Here is a 26,916-nt window from a genome sequence, read left to right as displayed (position 1 = left end):
AAAGGGAGGGTTTCAAAACTGCTCTATCAAAAGAAAGGTTCAACTCTGTGAGTTGAAAGCACACATCAAAAAGAAGTTTCTGGGAATGCATCTGTCTAGTTTTTATGTGAAGATATTTCCTTTTCCAGCATTGCGTCAAAGCGCTCTAAATCTCCAATGGAAGAGTCAATAAAAAGAGGGTTTCAAAACCGCCCTGCCAAAAGGAAGGTTCAACTCTGTGACTTGAATTCACTCGTAACAAATATGTTTCTGAGAATGCCTCTGTCTAGTTTTCATCTAAAAATATTTCCATTTCCCTCATAGGACTCAAAGCGCTCCAAATATCTAGTTGCATATACTACAAAAAGATTCTTTCAAAACCGCTCTATTCAAGGGAAGGTTCAACTCTGTGAGTTGAATGTAAACATCACAAAGAAGTTTGATAGAGTGCTTCCGTCTTGTTTTTACGTGAAAATATTTCCTTTTCCAGCATAGGCCTCAAAGCGCTCCAAATATCCACTTGCGGATTCTACAAAAAGAGTGTTTCAGAATTGCTCTATCAAAAGGAAGGTTCAACTCTGTGAGTGGAATGCACACATCACAAAGAAGTTTCTGAGAATGCTTCTGTCTAGTTTTCGTGTGAAGATCTTTTCTATTCCAGCACAGGCCTGAAAGAGCTCCAAATGTCTACTTGCACATTCTACAAAAAGAGTGTTTCAAAACTGCTCTATCAAAAGGAAGGTTAAACTCGCTGAGTTGGATGCACACATCACAAAAAAGTTTGTGAGAATGCTTCCTTCTAGTTTTTATGTGAAGTTGTTTCCTTTTCCAGCTTAGGCTTCGAAGTGCTCCAAATATCCACTTGCAGATTCTAGAAAAAGAGTGTTCCCAAACTGCTCTAACAAAAGGACGGTTCAACTCTCCGAGTTGAATGCACAAATCACAAGGAAGTTGCTGAGAATGCTTCTGTATAGTTTTTATGTGAAGATATTTCCTTTCCCAGCATAGGCTTCAAAGCGCTCCATATATCCACTTGCAGATTCTACAAAAAGAGTGTTTCAAAACTACTCTATCAAAAGAAATGTTTACATCTGTGAGTTGAAAGCACACATCACAAAGAAGTTTCTGAGAATGCTTCTGTGTAGTTTTTATGTGAAGATATTTCCTTTTCCAGCATATCGTCAAAGCACTAAAAATGTCCACTTGAAGATTCTACAAAAAGAGTGTTTCAAAACTGCCCTATCAAAACGAAGGTTCAACTCTGTGAGTTGAATGGACTCATAACAAATACGTTTCTGAGAATGCTTCTGTCTAGTTTTTATGTGAAGTTATTTCCTTTTCCAGCATAGGCCTCAAAGCCCTCCAAATGTCCACTTGAATATTCTACAAAAATCTTGTTTCAAAACCGCTCTAAGAAAAGGAAGATCCAACTCTGTGAGTTGAATGCACACATCACAAAGAAGTTTCTGAGCATGCTTCTGTCTAATTTTTATGTGAAGTTATTTCCTTTTCCAGCAAAGGCCTCAAAGCACTCCAAATGTACACTTGAATGCACTCATCACAAAGAAGTTTCTGAGAATGCTTCTCTCTACTTTTTATGTGAAGTTATTAGCTTTTCCAGCCTAAGCCTCAAAGCGTTCCAAAGATCCACTTGTAGCTTCCACAAAAAGACAGTTTCAAAACTGCTCTACCAAAAGGATGTTTCAACTCCGCGAATTGAATGCAGACATCACAAAGATGTTTCTGAGAATACTTCTGTCCCGTTCTTATTTGAAGTTATACGATTTTCCAGCAGAGGTCTCAATCACTCCAAATATTCACTTGCAGATTTTACAAAAACAGTGTTTCAAAACTGCTCTAGCAAAAGGGATGTTCAACTTTGTGAGTTTAGCGCACACATCACAGAGAAGTTTTTGAGAATGCCTCTTTCTAGTTTTTATGTGAATATATTTCCTTTTCCAGCATAGTCCTCAAAGCGCTCCCAAAATTCACTTGCAGATTCCACAAAAAGTGTGTTCCAAACCTGCTATATCAAAAGGAAGGTTCAACTCTGTGATTTGGAAGCACACATCACAAAGAAGTTTCTGATAATGTTTCTGTCTAGGTTCTATGTGAAGACATTTCCTTATACAGCATTGTCCTCAAAGCACTCCAAATATCCACCTGCAGATTCTACAAAAAGAGTGTTTCAAAACTGCTCTGTCAAAAGGCAGGTTCAACACTGTGAGTTTAATGCACACATCACAAAAAAGTTTCTGAGAATGCTTCTGTCTCATTTTTATGCGAAGATATTTTCTTTTCTAGCATAGGCCTCAAAGCGCTGCAAATATCCACATGCAGATTCTACAATAAGAGTGTTTCAAAACTGTTCTTTCAAAAGGAAGGTTCAACTCCGTGTTTTGAATGCATGCATCACAAAGACGTTTCTGAGAATACTTCTGTCTAGTTTTTGTGTGAAGATATTTCCTTTTCTAGCACAGGCCTGAAAGAGCTCCAAATGTCTACTTGCACACACTACAAAAGGAGTGTTTCAAAACTGCTCTATCAAAAGGAAGGTTCAACTCTGTGAATTGAATGCACACATCATAAAGAAGTTTCTGACAATGCTTCTGTTTTGTTTTTATGTGAAGATATTTCCTTTACCCTGCAGAGGCTTCAAAGCGATCCAAGTATTCACTTGCAGATTTTGCAAAAAGAGTGTTTCAAAACTGCTCTAAAAAAAGGAAGGTTCAACTCTCTGAGTTGAATACACACATCACAAGGTGGTTTCGGAGATTGCTTCTGTATAGTTTTTATGAGAAGACATTTACTTTTCCAGTATAGGCTTCAAAGCGCTCCAAGTATCCACTTGCAGATGATACAAAACGAGTGTTTCAAAACTGCACTATCAGAAGGAAGGTTCAACTCTGTGAGTTGAATGCACACATCACAAGGAAGTTTCCGAGAATGCTTCTCTATCGTCTTTATGTGAAGATATTTCCTTTACCATCATAGGCCTCAAATCATTCCAACTATTCACTTGCAGATCCTACAAAAAGAGTATTTCAAAACTCCTCTATCAAAAGGAAGGTTCAACTCTGTGAGTTCAATACACACATCACAAAGAGGTTTCTGAGAATGCTTCTTTCTACTTTTTGATTGAAGTTATCTCTTTTTTCAGCGTAGGCCTTAAAGCGCTCCAAATATCCACTTGCAGACTGTACAAAAAGACTGTTTCAGAACTGCTCCGCCAAAAGTAAGTTTAAAGTCTGTGTGTTGAACGCACACATTGCAAAGTAGTTTCTGAGAATGCTTCTGTCTTGTTTTTATGTGAAGATATTTCCTTTTCCAGCATAGGCCTCAAAGATATCCAAATGTCCACATGAAGATTCTTCAAAGGGAGGGTTTCAAAACTGCTCTATCAAAAGAAAGGTTCAACTCTGTGAGTTGAAAGCACACATCAAAAAGAAGTTTCTGGGAATGCATCTGTCTAGTTTTTATGTGAAGATATTTCCTTTTCCAGCATTGCGTCAAAGCGCTCTAAATCTCCAATGGAAGAGTCAATAAAAAGAGGGTTTCAAAACCGCCCTGCCAAAAGGAAGGTTCAACTCTGTGACTTGAATTCACTCGTAACAAATATGTTTCTGAGAATGCCTCTGTCTAGTTTTCATCTAAAAATATTTCCATTTCCCTCATAGGACTCAAAGCGCTCCAAATATCTAGTTGCATATACTACAAAAAGATTCTTTCAAAACCGCTCTATTCAAGGGAAGGTTCAACTCTGTGAGTTGAATGTAAACATCACAAAGAAGTTTGATAGAGTGCTTCCGTCTTGTTTTTACGTGAAAATATTTCCTTTTCCAGCATAGGCCTCAAAGCGCTCCAAATATCCACTTGCGGATTCTACAAAAAGAGTGTTTCAGAATTGCTCTATCAAAAGGAAGGTTCAACTCTGTGAGTGGAATGCACACATCACAAAGAAGTTTCTGAGAATGCTTCTGTCTAGTTTTCGTGTGAAGATCTTTTCTATTCCAGCACAGGCCTGAAAGAGCTCCAAATGTCTACTTGCACATTCTACAAAAAGAGTGTTTCAAAACTGCTCTATCAAAAGGAAGGTTAAACTCGCTGAGTTGGATGCACACATCACAAAAAAGTTTGTGAGAATGCTTCCTTCTAGTTTTTATGTGAAGTTGTTTCCTTTTCCAGCTTAGGCTTCGAAGTGCTCCAAATATCCACTTGCAGATTCTACAAAAAGAGTGTTCCCAAACTGCTCTAACAAAAGGACGGTTCAACTCTCCGAGTTGAATGCACAAATCACAAGGAAGTTGCTGAGAATGCTTCTGTATAGTTTTTATGTGAAGATATTTCCTTTCCCAGCATAGGCTTCAAAGCGCTCCATATATCCACTTGCAGATTCTACAAAAAGAGTGTTTCAAAACTACTCTATCAAAAGAAATGTTTACATCTGTGAGTTGAAAGCACACATCACAAAGAAGTTTCTGAGAATGCTTCTGTGTAGTTTTTATGTGAAGATATTTCCTTTTCCAGCATATCGTCAAAGCACTAAAAATGTCCACTTGAAGATTCTACAAAAAGAGTGTTTCAAAACTGCCCTATCAAAACGAAGGTTCAACTCTGTGAGTTGAATGGACTCATAACAAATACGTTTCTGAGAATGCTTCTGTCTAGTTTTTATGTGAAGTTATTTCCTTTTCCAGCATAGGCCTCAAAGCCCTCCAAATGTCCACTTGAATATTCTACAAAAATCTTGTTTCAAAACCGCTCTAAGAAAAGGAAGATCCAACTCTGTGAGTTGAATGCACACATCACAAAGAAGTTTCTGAGCATGCTTCTGTCTAATTTTTATGTGAAGTTATTTCCTTTTCCAGCAAAGGCCTCAAAGCACTCCAAATGTACACTTGAATGCACTCATCACAAAGAAGTTTCTGAGAATGCTTCTCTCTACTTTTTATGTGAAGTTATTAGCTTTTCCAGCCTAAGCCTCAAAGCGTTCCAAAGATCCACTTGTAGCTTCCACAAAAAGACAGTTTCAAAACTGCTCTACCAAAAGGATGTTTCAACTCCGCGAATTGAATGCAGACATCACAAAGATGTTTCTGAGAATACTTCTGTCCCGTTCTTATTTGAAGTTATACGATTTTCCAGCAGAGGTCTCAATCACTCCAAATATTCACTTGCAGATTTTACAAAAACAGTGTTTCAAAACTGCTCTAGCAAAAGGGATGTTCAACTTTGTGAGTTTAGCGCACACATCACAGAGAAGTTTTTGAGAATGCCTCTTTCTAGTTTTTATGTGAATATATTTCCTTTTCCAGCATAGTCCTCAAAGCGCTCCCAAAATTCACTTGCAGATTCCACAAAAAGTGTGTTCCAAACCTGCTATATCAAAAGGAAGGTTCAACTCTGTGATTTGGAAGCACACATCACAAAGAAGTTTCTGATAATGTTTCTGTCTAGGTTCTATGTGAAGACATTTCCTTATACAGCATTGTCCTCAAAGCACTCCAAATATCCACCTGCAGATTCTACAAAAAGAGTGTTTCAAAACTGCTCTGTCAAAAGGCAGGTTCAACACTGTGAGTTTAATGCACACATCACAAAAAAGTTTCTGAGAATGCTTCTGTCTCATTTTTATGCGAAGATATTTTCTTTTCTAGCATAGGCCTCAAAGCGCTGCAAATATCCACATGCAGATTCTACAATAAGAGTGTTTCAAAACTGTTCTTTCAAAAGGAAGGTTCAACTCCGTGTTTTGAATGCATGCATCACAAAGACGTTTCTGAGAATACTTCTGTCTAGTTTTTGTGTGAAGATATTTCCTTTTCTAGCACAGGCCTGAAAGAGCTCCAAATGTCTACTTGCACACACTACAAAAGGAGTGTTTCAAAACTGCTCTATCAAAAGGAAGGTTCAACTCTGTGAATTGAATGCACACATCATAAAGAAGTTTCTGACAATGCTTCTGTTTTGTTTTTATGTGAAGATATTTCCTTTACCCTGCAGAGGCTTCAAAGCGATCCAAGTATTCACTTGCAGATTTTGCAAAAAGAGTGTTTCAAAACTGCTCTAAAAAAAGGAAGGTTCAACTCTCTGAGTTGAATACACACATCACAAGGTGGTTTCGGAGATTGCTTCTGTATAGTTTTTATGAGAAGACATTTACTTTTCCAGTATAGGCTTCAAAGCGCTCCAAGTATCCACTGGCAGATGATACAAAACGAGTGTTTCAAAACTGCACTATCAGAAGGAAGGTTCAACTCTGTGAGTTGAATGCACACATCACAAGGAAGTTTCCGAGAATGCTTCTCTATCGTCTTTATGTGAAGATATTTCCTTTACCATCATAGGCCTCAAATCATTCCAACTATTCACTTGCAGATCCTACAAAAAGAGTATTTCAAAACTCCTCTATCAAAAGGAAGGTTCAACTCTGTGAGTTCAATACACACATCACAAAGAGGTTTCTGAGAATGCTTCTTTCTACTTTTTGATTGAAGTTATCTCTTTTTTCAGCGTAGGCCTTAAAGCGCTCCAAATATCCACTTGCAGACTGTACAAAAAGACTGTTTCAGAACTGCTCCGCCAAAAGTAAGTTTAAAGTCTGTGTGTTGAACGCACACATTGCAAAGTAGTTTCTGAGAATGCTTCTGTCTTGTTTTTATGTGAAGATATTTCCTTTTCCAGCATAGGCCTCAAAGATATCCAAATGTCCACATGAAGATTCTTCAAAGGGAGGGTTTCAAAACTGCTCTATCAAAAGAAAGGTTCAACTCTGTGAGTTGAAAGCACACATCAAAAAGAAGTTTCTGGGAATGCATCTGTCTAGTTTTTATGTGAAGATATTTCCTTTTCCAGCATTGCGTCAAAGCGCTCTAAATCTCCAATGGAAGAGTCAATAAAAAGAGGGTTTCAAAACCGCCCTGCCAAAAGGAAGGTTCAACTCTGTGACTTGAATTCACTCGTAACAAATATGTTTCTGAGAATGCCTCTGTCTAGTTTTCATCTAAAAATATTTCCATTTCCCTCATAGGACTCAAAGCGCTCCAAATATCTAGTTGCATATACTACAAAAAGATTCTTTCAAAACCGCTCTATTCAAGGGAAGGTTCAACTCTGTGAGTTGAATGTAAACATCACAAAGAAGTTTGATAGAGTGCTTCCGTCTTGTTTTTACGTGAAAATATTTCCTTTTCCAGCATAGGCCTCAAAGCGCTCCAAATATCCACTTGCGGATTCTACAAAAAGAGTGTTTCAGAATTGCTCTATCAAAAGGAAGGTTCAACTCTGTGAGTGGAATGCACACATCACAAAGAAGTTTCTGAGAATGCTTCTGTCTAGTTTTCGTGTGAAGATCTTTTCTATTCCAGCACAGGCCTGAAAGAGCTCCAAATGTCTACTTGCACATTCTACAAAAAGAGTGTTTCAAAACTGCTCTATCAAAAGGAAGGTTAAACTCGCTGAGTTGGATGCACACATCACAAAAAAGTTTGTGAGAATGCTTCCTTCTAGTTTTTATGTGAAGTTGTTTCCTTTTCCAGCTTAGGCTTCGAAGTGCTCCAAATATCCACTTGCAGATTCTACAAAAAGAGTGTTCCCAAACTGCTCTAACAAAAGGACGGTTCAACTCTCCGAGTTGAATGCACAAATCACAAGGAAGTTGCTGAGAATGCTTCTGTATAGTTTTTATGTGAAGATATTTCCTTTCCCAGCATAGGCTTCAAAGCGCTCCATATATCCACTTGCAGATTCTACAAAAAGAGTGTTTCAAAACTACTCTATCAAAAGAAATGTTTACATCTGTGAGTTGAAAGCACACATCACAAAGAAGTTTCTGAGAATGCTTCTGTGTAGTTTTTATGTGAAGATATTTCCTTTTCCAGCATATCGTCAAAGCACTAAAAATGTCCACTTGAAGATTCTACAAAAAGAGTGTTTCAAAACTGCCCTATCAAAACGAAGGTTCAACTCTGTGAGTTGAATGGACTCATAACAAATACGTTTCTGAGAATGCTTCTGTCTAGTTTTTATGTGAAGTTATTTCCTTTTCCAGCATAGGCCTCAAAGCCCTCCAAATGTCCACTTGAATATTCTACAAAAATCTTGTTTCAAAACCGCTCTAAGAAAAGGAAGATCCAACTCTGTGAGTTGAATGCACACATCACAAAGAAGTTTCTGAGCATGCTTCTGTCTAATTTTTATGTGAAGTTATTTCCTTTTCCAGCAAAGGCCTCAAAGCACTCCAAATGTACACTTGAATGCACTCATCACAAAGAAGTTTCTGAGAATGCTTCTCTCTACTTTTTATGTGAAGTTATTAGCTTTTCCAGCCTAAGCCTCAAAGCGTTCCAAAGATCCACTTGTAGCTTCCACAAAAAGACAGTTTCAAAACTGCTCTACCAAAAGGATGTTTCAACTCCGCGAATTGAATGCAGACATCACAAAGATGTTTCTGAGAATACTTCTGTCCCGTTCTTATTTGAAGTTATACGATTTTCCAGCAGAGGTCTCAATCACTCCAAATATTCACTTGCAGATTTTACAAAAACAGTGTTTCAAAACTGCTCTAGCAAAAGGGATGTTCAACTTTGTGAGTTTAGCGCACACATCACAGAGAAGTTTTTGAGAATGCCTCTTTCTAGTTTTTATGTGAATATATTTCCTTTTCCAGCATAGTCCTCAAAGCGCTCCCAAAATTCACTTGCAGATTCCACAAAAAGTGTGTTCCAAACCTGCTATATCAAAAGGAAGGTTCAACTCTGTGATTTGGAAGCACACATCACAAAGAAGTTTCTGATAATGTTTCTGTCTAGGTTCTATGTGAAGACATTTCCTTATACAGCATTGTCCTCAAAGCACTCCAAATATCCACCTGCAGATTCTACAAAAAGAGTGTTTCAAAACTGCTCTGTCAAAAGGCAGGTTCAACACTGTGAGTTTAATGCACACATCACAAAAAAGTTTCTGAGAATGCTTCTGTCTCATTTTTATGCGAAGATATTTTCTTTTCTAGCATAGGCCTCAAAGCGCTGCAAATATCCACATGCAGATTCTACAATAAGAGTGTTTCAAAACTGTTCTTTCAAAAGGAAGGTTCAACTCCGTGTTTTGAATGCATGCATCACAAAGACGTTTCTGAGAATACTTCTGTCTAGTTTTTGTGTGAAGATATTTCCTTTTCTAGCACAGGCCTGAAAGAGCTCCAAATGTCTACTTGCACACACTACAAAAGGAGTGTTTCAAAACTGCTCTATCAAAAGGAAGGTTCAACTCTGTGAATTGAATGCACACATCATAAAGAAGTTTCTGACAATGCTTCTGTTTTGTTTTTATGTGAAGATATTTCCTTTACCCTGCAGAGGCTTCAAAGCGATCCAAGTATTCACTTGCAGATTTTGCAAAAAGAGTGTTTCAAAACTGCTCTAAAAAAAGGAAGGTTCAACTCTCTGAGTTGAATACACACATCACAAGGTGGTTTCGGAGATTGCTTCTGTATAGTTTTTATGAGAAGACATTTACTTTTCCAGTATAGGCTTCAAAGCGCTCCAAGTATCCACTTGCAGATGATACAAAACGAGTGTTTCAAAACTGCACTATCAGAAGGAAGGTTCAACTCTGTGAGTTGAATGCACACATCACAAGGAAGTTTCCGAGAATGCTTCTCTATCGTCTTTATGTGAAGATATTTCCTTTACCATCATAGGCCTCAAATCATTCCAACTATTCACTTGCAGATCCTACAAAAAGAGTATTTCAAAACTCCTCTATCAAAAGGAAGGTTCAACTCTGTGAGTTCAATACACACATCACAAAGAGGTTTCTGAGAATGCTTCTTTCTACTTTTTGATTGAAGTTATCTCTTTTTTCAGCGTAGGCCTTAAAGCGCTCCAAATATCCACTTGCAGACTGTACAAAAAGACTGTTTCAGAACTGCTCCGCCAAAAGTAAGTTTAAAGTCTGTGTGTTGAACGCACACATTGCAAAGTAGTTTCTGAGAATGCTTCTGTCTTGTTTTTATGTGAAGATATTTCCTTTTCCAGCATAGGCCTCAAAGATATCCAAATGTCCACATGAAGATTCTTCAAAGGGAGGGTTTCAAAACTGCTCTATCAAAAGAAAGGTTCAACTCTGTGAGTTGAAAGCACACATCAAAAAGAAGTTTCTGGGAATGCATCTGTCTAGTTTTTATGTGAAGATATTTCCTTTTCCAGCATTGCGTCAAAGCGCTCTAAATCTCCAATGGAAGAGTCAATAAAAAGAGGGTTTCAAAACCGCCCTGCCAAAAGGAAGGTTCAACTCTGTGACTTGAATTCACTCGTAACAAATATGTTTCTGAGAATGCCTCTGTCTAGTTTTCATCTAAAAATATTTCCATTTCCCTCATAGGACTCAAAGCGCTCCAAATATCTAGTTGCATATACTACAAAAAGATTCTTTCAAAACCGCTCTATTCAAGGGAAGGTTCAACTCTGTGAGTTGAATGTAAACATCACAAAGAAGTTTGATAGAGTGCTTCCGTCTTGTTTTTACGTGAAAATATTTCCTTTTCCAGCATAGGCCTCAAAGCGCTCCAAATATCCACTTGCGGATTCTACAAAAAGAGTGTTTCAGAATTGCTCTATCAAAAGGAAGGTTCAACTCTGTGAGTGGAATGCACACATCACAAAGAAGTTTCTGAGAATGCTTCTGTCTAGTTTTCCTGTGAAGATCTTTTCTATTCCAGCACAGGCCTGAAAGAGCTCCAAATGTCTACTTGCACATTCTACAAAAAGAGTGTTTCAAAACTGCTCTATCAAAAGGAAGGTTAAACTCGCTGAGTTGGATGCACACATCACAAAAAAGTTTGTGAGAATGCTTCCTTCTAGTTTTTATGTGAAGTTGTTTCCTTTTCCAGCTTAGGCTTCGAAGTGCTCCAAATATCCACTTGCAGATTCTACAAAAAGAGTGTTCCCAAACTGCTCTAACAAAAGGACGGTTCAACTCTCCGAGTTGAATGCACAAATCACAAGGAAGTTGCTGAGAATGCTTCTGTATAGTTTTTATGTGAAGATATTTCCTTTCCCAGCATAGGCTTCAAAGCGCTCCATATATCCACTTGCAGATTCTACAAAAAGAGTGTTTCAAAACTACTCTATCAAAAGAAATGTTTACATCTGTGAGTTGAAAGCACACATCACAAAGAAGTTTCTGAGAATGCTTCTGTGTAGTTTTTATGTGAAGATATTTCCTTTTCCAGCATATCGTCAAAGCACTAAAAATGTCCACTTGAAGATTCTACAAAAAGAGTGTTTCAAAACTGCCCTATCAAAACGAAGGTTCAACTCTGTGAGTTGAATGGACTCATAACAAATACGTTTCTGAGAATGCTTCTGTCTAGTTTTTATGTGAAGTTATTTCCTTTTCCAGCATAGGCCTCAAAGCCCTCCAAATGTCCACTTGAATATTCTACAAAAATCTTGTTTCAAAACCGCTCTAAGAAAAGGAAGATCCAACTCTGTGAGTTGAATGCACACATCACAAAGAAGTTTCTGAGCATGCTTCTGTCTAATTTTTATGTGAAGTTATTTCCTTTTCCAGCAAAGGCCTCAAAGCACTCCAAATGTACACTTGAATGCACTCATCACAAAGAAGTTTCTGAGAATGCTTCTCTCTACTTTTTATGTGAAGTTATTAGCTTTTCCAGCCTAAGCCTCAAAGCGTTCCAAAGATCCACTTGTAGCTTCCACAAAAAGACAGTTTCAAAACTGCTCTACCAAAAGGATGTTTCAACTCCGCGAATTGAATGCAGACATCACAAAGATGTTTCTGAGAATACTTCTGTCCCGTTCTTATTTGAAGTTATACGATTTTCCAGCAGAGGTCTCAATCACTCCAAATATTCACTTGCAGATTTTACAAAAACAGTGTTTCAAAACTGCTCTAGCAAAAGGGATGTTCAACTTTGTGAGTTTAGCGCACACATCACAGAGAAGTTTTTGAGAATGCCTCTTTCTAGTTTTTATGTGAATATATTTCCTTTTCCAGCATAGTCCTCAAAGCGCTCCCAAAATTCACTTGCAGATTCCACAAAAAGTGTGTTCCAAACCTGCTATATCAAAAGGAAGGTTCAACTCTGTGATTTGGAAGCACACATCACAAAGAAGTTTCTGATAATGTTTCTGTCTAGGTTCTATGTGAAGACATTTCCTTATACAGCATTGTCCTCAAAGCACTCCAAATATCCACCTGCAGATTCTACAAAAAGAGTGTTTCAAAACTGCTCTGTCAAAAGGCAGGTTCAACACTGTGAGTTTAATGCACACATCACAAAAAAGTTTCTGAGAATGCTTCTGTCTCATTTTTATGCGAAGATATTTTCTTTTCTAGCATAGGCCTCAAAGCGCTGCAAATATCCATATGCAGATTCTACAATAAGAGTGTTTCAAAACTGTTCTTTCAAAAGGAAGGTTCAACTCCGTGTTTTGAATGCATGCATCACAAAGACGTTTCTGAGAATACTTCTGTCTAGTTTTTGTGTGAAGATATTTCCTTTTCTAGCACAGGCCTGAAAGAGCTCCAAATGTCTACTTGCACACACTACAAAAGGAGTGTTTCAAAACTGCTCTATCAAAAGGAAGGTTCAACTCTGTGAATTGAATGCACACATCATAAAGAAGTTTCTGACAATGCTTCTGTTTTGTTTTTATGTGAAGATATTTCCTTTACCCTGCAGAGGCTTCAAAGCGATCCAAGTATTCACTTGCAGATTTTGCAAAAAGAGTGTTTCAAAACTGCTCTAAAAAAAGGAAGGTTCAACTCTCTGAGTTGAATACACACATCACAAGGTGGTTTCGGAGATTGCTTCTGTATAGTTTTTATGAGAAGACATTTACTTTTCCAGTATAGGCTTCAAAGCGCTCCAAGTATCCACTTGCAGATGATACAAAACGAGTGTTTCAAAACTGCACTATCAGAAGGAAGGTTCAACTCTGTGAGTTGAATGCACACATCACAAGGAAGTTTCCGAGAATGCTTCTCTATCGTCTTTATGTGAAGATATTTCCTTTACCATCATAGGCCTCAAATCATTCCAACTATTCACTTGCAGATCCTACAAAAAGAGTATTTCAAAACTCCTCTATCAAAAGGAAGGTTCAACTCTGTGAGTTCAATACACACATCACAAAGAGGTTTCTGAGAATGCTTCTTTCTACTTTTTGATTGAAGTTATCTCTTTTTTCAGCGTAGGCCTTAAAGCGCTCCAAATATCCACTTGCAGACTGTACAAAAAGACTGTTTCAGAACTGCTCCGCCAAAAGTAAGTTTAAAGTCTGTGTGTTGAACGCACACATTGCAAAGTAGTTTCTGAGAATGCTTCTGTCTTGTTTTTATGTGAAGATATTTCCTTTTCCAGCATAGGCCTCAAAGATATCCAAATGTCCACATGAAGATTCTTCAAAGGGAGGGTTTCAAAACTGCTCTATCAAAAGAAAGGTTCAACTCTGTGAGTTGAAAGCACACATCAAAAAGAAGTTTCTGGGAATGCATCTGTCTAGTTTTTATGTGAAGATATTTCCTTTTCCAGCATTGCGTCAAAGCGCTCTAAATCTCCAATGGAAGAGTCAATAAAAAGAGGGTTTCAAAACCGCCCTGCCAAAAGGAAGGTTCAACTCTGTGACTTGAATTCACTCGTAACAAATATGTTTCTGAGAATGCCTCTGTCTAGTTTTCATCTAAAAATATTTCCATTTCCCTCATAGGACTCAAAGCGCTCCAAATATCTAGTTGCATATACTACAAAAAGATTCTTTCAAAACCGCTCTATTCAAGGGAAGGTTCAACTCTGTGAGTTGAATGTAAACATCACAAAGAAGTTTGATAGAGTGCTTCCGTCTTGTTTTTACGTGAAAATATTTCCTTTTCCAGCATAGGCCTCAAAGCGCTCCAAATATCCACTTGCGGATTCTACAAAAAGAGTGTTTCAGAATTGCTCTATCAAAAGGAAGGTTCAACTCTGTGAGTGGAATGCACACATCACAAAGAAGTTTCTGAGAATGCTTCTGTCTAGTTTTCGTGTGAAGATCTTTTCTATTCCAGCACAGGCCTGAAAGAGCTCCAAATGTCTACTTGCACATTCTACAAAAAGAGTGTTTCAAAACTGCTCTATCAAAAGGAAGGTTAAACTCGCTGAGTTGGATGCACACATCACAAAAAAGTTTGTGAGAATGCTTCCTTCTAGTTTTTATGTGAAGTTGTTTCCTTTTCCAGCTTAGGCTTCGAAGTGCTCCAAATATCCACTTGCAGATTCTAGAAAAAGAGTGTTCCCAAACTGCTCTAACAAAAGGACGGTTCAACTCTCCGAGTTGAATGCACAAATCACAAGGAAGTTGCTGAGAATGCTTCTGTATAGTTTTTATGTGAAGATATTTCCTTTCCCAGCATAGGCTTCAAAGCGCTCCATATATCCACTTGCAGATTCTACAAAAAGAGTGTTTCAAAACTACTCTATCAAAAGAAATGTTTACATCTGTGAGTTGAAAGCACACATCACAAAGAAGTTTCTGAGAATGCTTCTGTGTAGTTTTTATGTGAAGATATTTCCTTTTCCAGCATATCGTCAAAGCACTAAAAATGTCCACTTGAAGATTCTACAAAAAGAGTGTTTCAAAACTGCCCTATCAAAACGAAGGTTCAACTCTGTGAGTTGAATGGACTCATAACAAATACGTTTCTGAGAATGCTTCTGTCTAGTTTTTATGTGAAGTTATTTCCTTTTCCAGCATAGGCCTCAAAGCCCTCCAAATGTCCACTTGAATATTCTACAAAAATCTTGTTTCAAAACCGCTCTAAGAAAAGGAAGATCCAACTCTGTGAGTTGAATGCACACATCACAAAGAAGTTTCTGAGCATGCTTCTGTCTAATTTTTATGTGAAGTTATTTCCTTTTCCAGCAAAGGCCTCAAAGCACTCCAAATGTACACTTGAATGCACTCATCACAAAGAAGTTTCTGAGAATGCTTCTCTCTACTTTTTATGTGAAGTTATTAGCTTTTCCAGCCTAAGCCTCAAAGCGTTCCAAAGATCCACTTGTAGCTTCCACAAAAAGACAGTTTCAAAACTGCTCTACCAAAAGGATGTTTCAACTCCGCGAATTGAATGCAGACATCACAAAGATGTTTCTGAGAATACTTCTGTCCCGTTCTTATTTGAAGTTATACGATTTTCCAGCAGAGGTCTCAATCACTCCAAATATTCACTTGCAGATTTTACAAAAACAGTGTTTCAAAACTGCTCTAGCAAAAGGGATGTTCAACTTTGTGAGTTTAGCGCACACATCACAGAGAAGTTTTTGAGAATGCCTCTTTCTAGTTTTTATGTGAATATATTTCCTTTTCCAGCATAGTCCTCAAAGCGCTCCCAAAATTCACTTGCAGATTCCACAAAAAGTGTGTTCCAAACCTGCTATATCAAAAGGAAGGTTCAACTCTGTGATTTGGAAGCACACATCACAAAGAAGTTTCTGATAATGTTTCTGTCTAGGTTCTATGTGAAGACATTTCCTTATACAGCATTGTCCTCAAAGCACTCCAAATATCCACCTGCAGATTCTACAAAAAGAGTGTTTCAAAACTGCTCTGTCAAAAGGCAGGTTCAACACTGTGAGTTTAATGCACACATCACAAAAAAGTTTCTGAGAATGCTTCTGTCTCATTTTTATGCGAAGGTATTTTCTTTTCTAGCATAGGCCTCAAAGCGCTGCAAATATCCACATGCAGATTCTACAATAAGAGTGTTTCAAAACTGTTCTTTCAAAAGGAAGGTTCAACTCCGTGTTTTGAATGCATGCATCACAAAGACGTTTCTGAGAATACTTCTGTCTAGTTTTTGTGTGAAGATATTTCCTTTTCTAGCACAGGCCTGAAAGAGCTCCAAATGTCTACTTGCACACACTACAAAAGGAGTGTTTCAAAACTGCTCTATCAAAAGGAAGGTTCAACTCTGTGAATTGAATGCACACATCATAAAGAAGTTTCTGACAATGCTTCTGTTTTGTTTTTATGTGAAGATATTTCCTTTACCCTGCAGAGGCTTCAAAGCGATCCAAGTATTCACTTGCAGATTTTGCAAAAAGAGTGTTTCAAAACTGCTCTAAAAAAAGGAAGGTTCAACTCTCTGAGTTGAATACACACATCACAAGGTGGTTTCGGAGATTGCTTCTGTATAGTTTTTATGAGAAGACATTTACTTTTCCAGTATAGGCTTCAAAGCGCTCCAAGTATCCACTTGCAGATGATACAAAACGAGTGTTTCAAAACTGCACTATCAGAAGGAAGGTTCAACTCTGTGAGTTGAATGCACACATCACAAGGAAGTTTCCGAGAATGCTTCTCTATCGTCTTTATGTGAAGATATTTCCTTTACCATCATAGGCCTCAAATCATTCCAACTATTCACTTGCAGATCCTACAAAAAGAGTATTTCAAAACTCCTCTATCAAAAGGAAGGTTCAACTCTGTGAGTTCAATACACACATCACAAAGAGGTTTCTGAGAATGCTTCTTTCTACTTTTTGATTGAAGTTATCTCTTTTTTCAGCGTAGGCCTTAAAGCGCTCCAAATATCCACTTGCAGACTGTACAAAAAGACTGTTTCAGAACTGCTCCGCCAAAAGTAAGTTTAAAGTCTGTGTGTTGAACGCACACATTGCAAAGTAGTTTCTGAGAATGCTTCTGTCTTGTTTTTATGTGAAGATATTTCCTTTTCCAGCATAGGCCTCAAAGATATCCAAATGTCCACATGAAGATTCTTCAAAGGGAGGGTTTCAAAACTGCTCTATCAAAAGAAAGGTTCAACTCTGTGAGTTGAAAGCACACATCAAAAAGAAGTTTCTGGGAATGCATCTGTCTAGTTTTTATGTGAAGATATTTCCTTTTCCAGCATTGCGTCAAAGCGCTCTAAATCTCCAATGGAAGAGTCAATAAAAAGAGGGTTTCAAAACCGCCCTGCCAAAAGGAAGGTTCAACTCTGTGACTTGAATTCACTCGTAACAAATATGTTTCTGAGAATGCCTCTGTCTAGTTTTCATCTAAAAATATTTCCATTTCCCTCATAGGACTCAAAGCGCTCCAAATATCTAGTTGCATATACTACAAAAAGATTCTTTCAAAACCGCTCTATTCAAGGGAAGGTTCAACTCTGTGAGTTGAATGTAAACATCACAAAGAAGTTTGATAGAGTGCTTCCGTCTTGTTTTTACGTGAAAATATTTCCTTTTCCAGCATAGGCCTCAAAGCGCTCCAAATATCCACTTGCGGATTCTACAAAAAGAGTGTTTCAGAATTGCTCTATCAAAAGGAAGGTTCAACTCTGTGAGTGGAATGCACACATCACAAAGAAGTTTCTGAGAATGCTTCTGTCTAGTTTTCGTGTGAAGATCTTTTCTATTCCAGCACAGGCCTGAAAGAGCTCCAAATGTCTACTTGCACATTCTACAAAAAGAGTGTTTCAAAACTGCTCTATCAAAAGGAAGGTTAAACTCGCTGAGTTGGATGCACACATCACAAAAAAGTTTGTGAGAATGCTTCCTTCTAGTTTTTATGTGAAGTTGTTTCCTTTTCCAGCTTAGGCTTCGAAGTGCTCCAAATATCCACTTGCAGATTCTACAAAAAGAGTGTTCCCAAACTGCTCTAACAAAAGGACGGTTCAACTCTCCGAGTTGAATGCACAAATCACAAGGAAGTTGCTGAGAATGCTTCTGTATAGTTTTTATGTGAAGATATTTCCTTTCCCAGCATAGGCTTCAAAGCGCTCCATATATCCACTTGCAGATTCTACAAAAAGAGTGTTTCAAAACTACTCTATCAAAAGAAATGTTTACATCTGTGAGTTGAAAGCACACATCACAAAGAAGTTTCTGAGAATGCTTCTGTGTAGTTTTTATGTGAAGATATTTCCTTTTCCAGCATATCGTCAAAGCACTAAAAATGTCCACTTGAAGATTCTACAAAAAGAGTGTTTCAAAACTGCCCTATCAAAACGAAGGTTCAACTCTGTGAGTTGAATGGACTCATAACAAATACGTTTCTGAGAATGCTTCTGTCTAGTTTTTATGTGAAGTTATTTCCTTTTCCAGCATAGGCCTCAAAGCCCTCCAAATGTCCACTTGAATATTCTACAAAAATCTTGTTTCAAAACCGCTCTAAGAAAAGGAAGATCCAACTCTGTGAGTTGAATGCACACATCACAAAGAAGTTTCTGAGCATGCTTCTGTCTAATTTTTATGTGAAGTTATTTCCTTTTCCAGCAAAGGCCTCAAAGCACTCCAAATGTACACTTGAATGCACTCATCACAAAGAAGTTTCTGAGAATGCTTCTCTCTACTTTTTATGTGAAGTTATTAGCTTTTCCAGCCTAAGCCTCAAAGCGTTCCAAAGATCCACTTGTAGCTTCCACAAAAAGACAGTTTCAAAACTGCTCTACCAAAAGGATGTTTCAACTCCGCGAATTGAATGCAGACATCACAAAGATGTTTCTGAGAATACTTCTGTCCCGTTCTTATTTGAAGTTATACGATTTTCCAGCAGAGGTCTCAATCACTCCAAATATTCACTTGCAGATTTTACAAAAACAGTGTTTCAAAACTGCTCTAGCAAAAGGGATGTTCAACTTTGTGAGTTTAGCGCACACATCACAGAGAAGTTTTTGAGAATGCCTCTTTCTAGTTTTTATGTGAATATATTTCCTTTTCCAGCATAGTCCTCAAAGCGCTCCCAAAATTCACTTGCAGATTCCACAAAAAGTGTGTTCCAAACCTGCTATATCAAAAGGAAGGTTCAACTCTGTGATTTGGAAGCACACATCACAAAGAAGTTTCTGATAATGTTTCTGTCTAGGTTCTATGTGAAGACATTTCCTTATACAGCATTGTCCTCAAAGCACTCCAAATATCCACCTGCAGATTCTACAAAAAGAGTGTTTCAAAACTGCTCTGTCAAAAGGCAGGTTCAACACTGTGAGTTTAATGCACACATCACAAAAAAGTTTCTGAGAATGCTTCTGTCTCATTTTTATGCGAAGGTATTTTCTTTTCTAGCATAGGCCTCAAAGCGCTGCAAATATCCACATGCAGATTCTACAATAAGAGTGTTTCAAAACTGTTCTTTCAAAAGGAAGGTTCAACTCCGTGTTTTGAATGCATGCATCACAAAGACGTTTCTGAGAATACTTCTGTCTAGTTTTTGTGTGAAGATATTTCCTTTTCTAGCACAGGCCTGAAAGAGCTCCAAATGTCTACTTGCACACACTACAAAAGGAGTGTTTCAAAACTGCTCTATCAAAAGGAAGGTTCAACTCTGTGAATTGAATGCACACATCATAAAGAAGTTTCTGACAATGCTTCTGTTTTGTTTTTATGTGAAGATATTTCCTTTACCCTGCAGAGGCTTCAAAGCGATCCAAGTATTCACTTGCAGATTTTGCAAAAAGAGTGTTTCAAAACTGCTCTAAAAAAAGGAAGGTTCAACTCTCTGAGTTGAATACACACATCACAAGGTGGTTTCGGAGATTGCTTCTGTATAGTTTTTATGAGAAGACATTTACTTTTCCAGTATAGGCTTCAAAGCGCTCCAAGTATCCACTTGCAGATGATACAAAACGAGTGTTTCAAAACTGCACTATCAGAAGGAAGGTTCAACTCTGTGAGTTGAATGCACACATCACAAGGAAGTTTCCGAGAATGCTTCTCTATCGTCTTTATGTGAAGATATTTCCTTTACCATCATAGGCCTCAAATCATTCCAACTATTCACTTGCAGATCCTACAAAAAGAGTATTTCAAAACTCCTCTATCAAAAGGAAGGTTCAACTCTGTGAGTTCAATACACACATCACAAAGAGGTTTCTGAGAATGCTTCTTTCTACTTTTTGATTGAAGTTATCTCTTTTTTCAGCGTAGGCCTTAAAGCGCTCCAAATATCCACTTGCAGACTGTACAAAAAGACTGTTTCAGAACTGCTCCGCCAAAAGTAAGTTTAAAGTCTGTGTGTTGAACGCACACATTGCAAAGTAGTTTCTGAGAATGCTTCTGTCTTGTTTTTATGTGAAGATATTTCCTTTTCCAGCATAGGCCTCAAAGATATCCAAATGTCCACATGAAGATTCTTCAAAGGGAGGGTTTCAAAACTGCTCTATCAAAAGAAAGGTTCAACTCTGTGAGTTGAAAGCACACATCAAAAAGAAGTTTCTGGGAATGCATCTGTCTAGTTTTTATGTGAAGATATTTCCTTTTCCAGCATTGCGTCAAAGCGCTCTAAATCTCCAATGGAAGAGTCAATAAAAAGAGGGTTTCAAAACCGCCCTGCCAAAAGGAAGGTTCAACTCTGTGACTTGAATTCACTCGTAACAAATATGTTTCTGAGAATGCCTCTGTCTAGTTTTCATCTAAAAATATTTCCATTTCCCTCATAGGACTCAAAGCGCTCCAAATATCTAGTTGCATATACTACAAAAAGATTCTTTCAAAACCGCTCTATTCAAGGGAAGGTTCAACTCTGTGAGTTGAATGTAAACATCACAAAGAAGTTTGATAGAGTGCTTCCGTCTTGTTTTTACGTGAAAATATTTCCTTTTCCAGCATAGGCCTCAAAGCGCTCCAAATATCCACTTGCGGATTCTACAAAAAGAGTGTTTCAGAATTGCTCTATCAAAAGGAAGGTTCAACTCTGTGAGTGGAATGCACACATCACAAAGAAGTTTCTGAGAATGCTTCTGTCTAGTTTTCGTGTGAAGATCTTTTCTATTCCAGCACAGGCCTGAAAGAGCTCCAAATGTCTACTTGCACATTCTACAAAAAGAGTGTTTCAAAACTGCTCTATCAAAAGGAAGGTTAAACTCGCTGAGTTGGATGCACACATCACAAAAAAGTTTGTGAGAATGCTTCCTTCTAGTTTTTATGTGAAGTTGTTTCCTTTTCCAGCTTAGGCTTCGAAGTGCTCCAAATATCCACTTGCAGATTCTACAAAAAGAGTGTTCCCAAACTGCTCTAACAAAAGGACGGTTCAACTCTCCGAGTTGAATGCACAAATCACAAGGAAGTTGCTGAGAATGCTTCTGTATAGTTTTTATGTGAAGATATTTCCTTTCCCAGCATAGGCTTCAAAGCGCTCCATATATCCACTTGCAGATTCTACAAAAAGAGTGTTTCAAAACTACTCTATCAAAAGAAATGTTTACATCTGTGAGTTGAAAGCACACATCACAAAGAAGTTTCTGAGAATGCTTCTGTGTAGTTTTTATGTGAAGATATTTCCTTTTCCAGCATATCGTCAAAGCACTAAAAATGTCCACTTGAAGATTCTACAAAAAGAGTGTTTCAAAACTGCCCTATCAAAACGAAGGTTCAACTCTGTGAGTTGAATGGACTCATAACAAATACGTTTCTGAGAATGCTTCTGTCTAGTTTTTATGTGAAGTTATTTCCTTTTCCAGCATAGGCCTCAAAGCCCTCCAAATGTCCACTTGAATATTCTACAAAAATCTTGTTTCAAAACCGCTCTAAGAAAAGGAAGATCCAACTCTGTGAGTTGAATGCACACATCACAAAGAAGTTTCTGAGCATGCTTCTGTCTAATTTTTATGTGAAGTTATTTCCTTTTCCAGCAAAGGCCTCAAAGCACTCCAAATGTACACTTGAATGCACTCATCACAAAGAAGTTTCTGAGAATGCTTCTCTCTACTTTTTATGTGAAGTTATTAGCTTTTCCAGCCTAAGCCTCAAAGCGTTCCAAAGATCCACTTGTAGCTTCCACAAAAAGACAGTTTCAAAACTGCTCTACCAAAAGGATGTTTCAACTCCGCGAATTGAATGCAGACATCACAAAGATGTTTCTGAGAATACTTCTGTCCCGTTCTTATTTGAAGTTATACGATTTTCCAGCAGAGGTCTCAATCACTCCAAATATTCACTTGCAGATTTTACAAAAACAGTGTTTCAAAACTGCTCTAGCAAAAGGGATGTTCAACTTTGTGAGTTTAGCGCACACATCACAGAGAAGTTTTTGAGAATGCCTCTTTCTAGTTTTTATGTGAATATATTTCCTTTTCCAGCATAGTCCTCAAAGCGCTCCCAAAATTCACTTGCAGATTCCACAAAAAGTGTGTTCCAAACCTGCTATATCAAAAGGAAGGTTCAACTCTGTGATTTGGAAGCACACATCACAAAGAAGTTTCTGATAATGTTTCTGTCTAGGTTCTATGTGAAGACATTTCCTTATACAGCATTGTCCTCAAAGCACTCCAAATATCCACCTGCAGATTCTACAAAAAGAGTGTTTCAAAACTGCTCTGTCAAAAGGCAGGTTCAACACTGTGAGTTTAATGCACACATCACAAAAAAGTTTCTGAGAATGCTTCTGTCTCATTTTTATGCGAAGATATTTTCTTTTCTAGCATAGGCCTCAAAGCGCTGCAAATATCCACATGCAGATTCTACAATAAGAGTGTTTCAAAACTGTTCTTTCAAAAGGAAGGTTCAACTCCGTGTTTTGAATGCATGCATCACAAAGACGTTTCTGAGAATACTTCTGTCTAGTTTTTGTGTGAAGATATTTCCTTTTCTAGCACAGGCCTGAAAGAGCTCCAAATGTCTACTTGCACACACTACAAAAGGAGTGTTTCAAAACTGCTCTATCAAAAGGAAGGTTCAACTCTGTGAATTGAATGCACACATCATAAAGAAGTTTCTGACAATGCTTCTGTTTTGTTTTTATGTGAAGATATTTCCTTTACCCTGCAGAGGCTTCAAAGCGATCCAAGTATTCACTTGCAGATTTTGCAAAAAGAGTGTTTCAAAACTGCTCTAAAAAAAGGAAGGTTCAACTCTCTGAGTTGAATACACACATCACAAGGTGGTTTCGGAGATTGCTTCTGTATAGTTTTTATGAGAAGACATTTACTTTTCCAGTATAGGCTTCAAAGCGCTCCAAGTATCCACTTGCAGATGATACAAAACGAGTGTTTCAAAACTGCACTATCAGAAGGAAGGTTCAACTCTGTGAGTTGAATGCACACATCACAAGGAAGTTTCCGAGAATGCTTCTCTATCGTCTTTATGTGAAGATATTTCCTTTACCATCATAGGCCTCAAATCATTCCAACTATTCACTTGCAGATCCTACAAAAAGAGTATTTCAAAACTCCTCTATCAAAAGGAAGGTTCAACTCTGTGAGTTCAATACACACATCACAAAGAGGTTTCTGAGAATGCTTCTTTCTACTTTTTGATTGAAGTTATCTCTTTTTTCAGCGTAGGCCTTAAAGCGCTCCAAATATCCACTTGCAGACTGTACAAAAAGACTGTTTCAGAACTGCTCCGCCAAAAGTAAGTTTAAAGTCTGTGTGTTGAACGCACACATTGCAAAGTAGTTTCTGAGAATGCTTCTGTCTTGTTTTTATGTGAAGATATTTCCTTTTCCAGCATAGGCCTCAAAGATATCCAAATGTCCACATGAAGATTCTTCAAAGGGAGGGTTTCAAAACTGCTCTATCAAAAGAAAGGTTCAACTCTGTGAGTTGAAAGCACACATCAAAAAGAAGTTTCTGGGAATGCATCTGTCTAGTTTTTATGTGAAGATATTTCCTTTTCCAGCATTGCGTCAAAGCGCTCTAAATCTCCAATGGAAGAGTCAATAAAAAGAGGGTTTCAAAACCGCCCTGCCAAAAGGAAGGTTCAACTCTGTGACTTGAATTCACTCGTAACAAATATGTTTCTGAGAATGCCTCTGTCTAGTTTTCATCTAAAAATATTTCCATTTCCCTCATAGGACTCAAAGCGCTCCAAATATCTAGTTGCATATACTACAAAAAGATTCTTTCAAAACCGCTCTATTCAAGGGAAGGTTCAACTCTGTGAGTTGAATGTAAACATCACAAAGAAGTTTGATAGAGTGCTTCCGTCTTGTTTTTACGTGAAAATATTTCCTTTTCCAGCATAGGCCTCAAAGCGCTCCAAATATCCACTTGCGGATTCTACAAAAAGAGTGTTTCAGAATTGCTCTATCAAAAGGAAGGTTCAACTCTGTGAGTGGAATGCACACATCACAAAGAAGTTTCTGAGAATGCTTCTGTCTAGTTTTCGTGTGAAGATCTTTTCTATTCCAGCACAGGCCTGAAAGAGCTCCAAATGTCTACTTGCACATTCTACAAAAAGAGTGTTTCAAAACTGCTCTATCAAAAGGAAGGTTAAACTCGCTGAGTTGGATGCACACATCACAAAAAAGTTTGTGAGAATGCTTCCTTCTAGTTTTTATGTGAAGTTGTTTCCTTTTCCAGCTTAGGCTTCGAAGTGCTCCAAATATCCACTTGCAGATTCTACAAAAAGAGTGTTCCCAAACTGCTCTAACAAAAGGACGGTTCAACTCTCCGAGTTGAATGCACAAATCACAAGGAAGTTGCTGAGAATGCTTCTGTATAGTTTTTATGTGAAGATATTTCCTTTCCCAGCATAGGCTTCAAAGCGCTCCATATATCCACTTGCAGATTCTACAAAAAGAGTGTTTCAAAACTACTCTATCAAAAGAAATGTTTACATCTGTGAGTTGAAAGCACACATCACAAAGAAGTTTCTGAGAATGCTTCTGTGTAGTTTTTATGTGAAGATATTTCCTTTTCCAGCATATCGTCAAAGCACTAAAAATGTCCACTTGAAGATTCTACAAAAAGAGTGTTTCAAAACTGCCCTATCAAAACGAAGGTTCAACTCTGTGAGTTGAATGGACTCATAACAAATACGTTTCTGAGAATGCTTCTGTCTAGTTTTTATGTGAAGTTATTTCCTTTTCCAGCATAGGCCTCAAAGCCCTCCAAATGTCCACTTGAATATTCTACAAAAATCTTGTTTCAAAACCGCTCTAAGAAAAGGAAGATCCAACTCTGTGAGTTGAATGCACACATCACAAAGAAGTTTCTGAGCATGCTTCTGTCTAATTTTTATGTGAAGTTATTTCCTTTTCCAGCAAAGGCCTCAAAGCACTCCAAATGTACACTTGAATGCACTCATCACAAAGAAGTTTCTGAGAATGCTTCTCTCTACTTTTTATGTGAAGTTATTAGCTTTTCCAGCCTAAGCCTCAAAGCGTTCCAAAGATCCACTTGTAGCTTCCACAAAAAGACAGTTTCAAAACTGCTCTACCAAAAGGATGTTTCAACTCCGCGAATTGAATGCAGACATCACAAAGATGTTTCTGAGAATACTTCTGTCCCGTTCTTATTTGAAGTTATACGATTTTCCAGCAGAGGTCTCAATCACTCCAAATATTCACTTGCAGATTTTACAAAAACAGTGTTTCAAAACTGCTCTAGCAAAAGGGATGTTCAACTTTGTGAGTTTAGCGCACACATCACAGAGAAGTTTTTGAGAATGCCTCTTTCTAGTTTTTATGTGAATATATTTCCTTTTCCAGCATAGTCCTCAAAGCGCTCCCAAAATTCACTTGCAGATTCCACAAAAAGTGTGTTCCAAACCTGCTATATCAAAAGGAAGGTTCAACTCTGTGATTTGGAAGCACACATCACAAAGAAGTTTCTGATAATGTTTCTGTCTAGGTTCTATGTGAAGACATTTCCTTATACAGCATTGTCCTCAAAGCACTCCAAATATCCACCTGCAGATTCTACAAAAAGAGTGTTTCAAAACTGCTCTGTCAAAAGGCAGGTTCAACACTGTGAGTTTAATGCACACATCACAAAAAAGTTTCTGAGAATGCTTCTGTCTCATTTTTATGCGAAGATATTTTCTTTTCTAGCATAGGCCTCAAAGCGCTGCAAATATCCACATGCAGATTCTACAATAAGAGTGTTTCAAAACTGTTCTTTCAAAAGGAAGGTTCAACTCCGTGTTTTGAATGCATGCATCACAAAGACGTTTCTGAGAATACTTCTGTCTAGTTTTTGTGTGAAGATATTTCCTTTTCTAGCACAGGCCTGAAAGAGCTCCAAATGTCTACTTGCACACACTACAAAAGGAGTGTTTCAAAACTGCTCTATCAAAAGGAAGGTTCAACTCTGTGAATTGAATGCACACATCATAAAGAAGTTTCTGACAATGCTTCTGTTTTGTTTTTATGTGAAGATATTTCCTTTACCCTGCAGAGGCTTCAAAGCGATCCAAGTATTCACTTGCAGATTTTGCAAAAAGAGTGTTGCAAAACTGCTCTAAAAAAAGGAAGGTTCAACTCTCTGAGTTGAATACACACATCACAAGGTGGTTTCGGAGATTGCTTCTGTATAGTTTTTATGAGAAGACATTTACTTTTCCAGTATAGGCTTCAAAGCGCTCCAAGTATCCACTTGCAGATGATACAAAACGAGTGTTTCAAAACTGCACTATCAGAAGGAAGGTTCAACTCTGTGAGTTGAATGCACACATCACAAGGAAGTTTCCGAGAATGCTTCTCTATCGTCTTTATGTGAAGATATTTCCTTTACCATCATAGGCCTCAAATCATTCCAACTATTCACTTGCAGATCCTACAAAAAGAGTATTTCAAAACTCCTCTATCAAAAGGAAGGTTCAACTCTGTGAGTTCAATACACACATCACAAAGAGGTTTCTGAGAATGCTTCTTTCTACTTTTTGATTGAAGTTATCTCTTTTTTCAGCGTAGGCCTTAAAGCGCTCCAAATATCCACTTGCAGACTGTACAAAAAGACTGTTTCAGAACTGCTCCGCCAAAAGTAAGTTTAAAGTCTGTGTGTTGAACGCACACATTGCAAAGTAGTTTCTGAGAATGCTTCTGTCTTGTTTTTATGTGAAGATATTTCCTTTTCCAGCATAGGCCTCAAAGATATCCAAATGTCCACATGAAGATTCTTCAAAGGGAGGGTTTCAAAACTGCTCTATCAAAAGAAAGGTTCAACTCTGTGAGTTGAAAGCACACATCAAAAAGAAGTTTCTGGGAATGCATC

This window comes from Pongo abelii, chromosome 20, assembly GCF_028885655.2.
Source record: "Pongo abelii isolate AG06213 chromosome 20, NHGRI_mPonAbe1-v2.0_pri, whole genome shotgun sequence".
Taxonomy (NCBI): domain Eukaryota; kingdom Metazoa; phylum Chordata; class Mammalia; order Primates; family Hominidae; genus Pongo; species Pongo abelii.
Note: the sequence above shows the minus strand (reverse complement) of the source record.